This window comes from Solanum tuberosum, unplaced genomic scaffold, assembly GCF_000226075.1.
Source record: "Solanum tuberosum cultivar DM 1-3 516 R44 unplaced genomic scaffold, SolTub_3.0 scf00004, whole genome shotgun sequence".
Classification (NCBI taxonomy): Eukaryota; Viridiplantae; Streptophyta; class Magnoliopsida; order Solanales; family Solanaceae; genus Solanum; species Solanum tuberosum.
The window spans coordinates 1,414,974-1,415,252 of record NW_006238930.1 but is presented as its reverse complement, the minus strand read 5'-3'; positions in this window follow the sequence as shown (position 1 = coordinate 1,415,252).

The following is a 279-nucleotide window of genomic DNA, read 5'->3' as shown; positions in this document are numbered from 1 at the left end:
ACTTTGGTCGGATTTGCTGTTGTGATACTAAACTTTCTTAAGGACCTATTACCTCCCTAGACTATTTAATACCGTATTTTTTTACCCCCTGAACTATTTAATAGTGTATTTTAAAGGTATATATGTGCCACGTGGACACATTACTATTTATAATTTTGCATTATTTTTTATGTCCACGTGAGCAAATATATATGTTTAAAATGCGGTATTAAATAATCTAGGGAGGTAATAGGTCCTCATGAAAGTTTAGTATCGCAACAGCAAATTCGACCAAAGTTG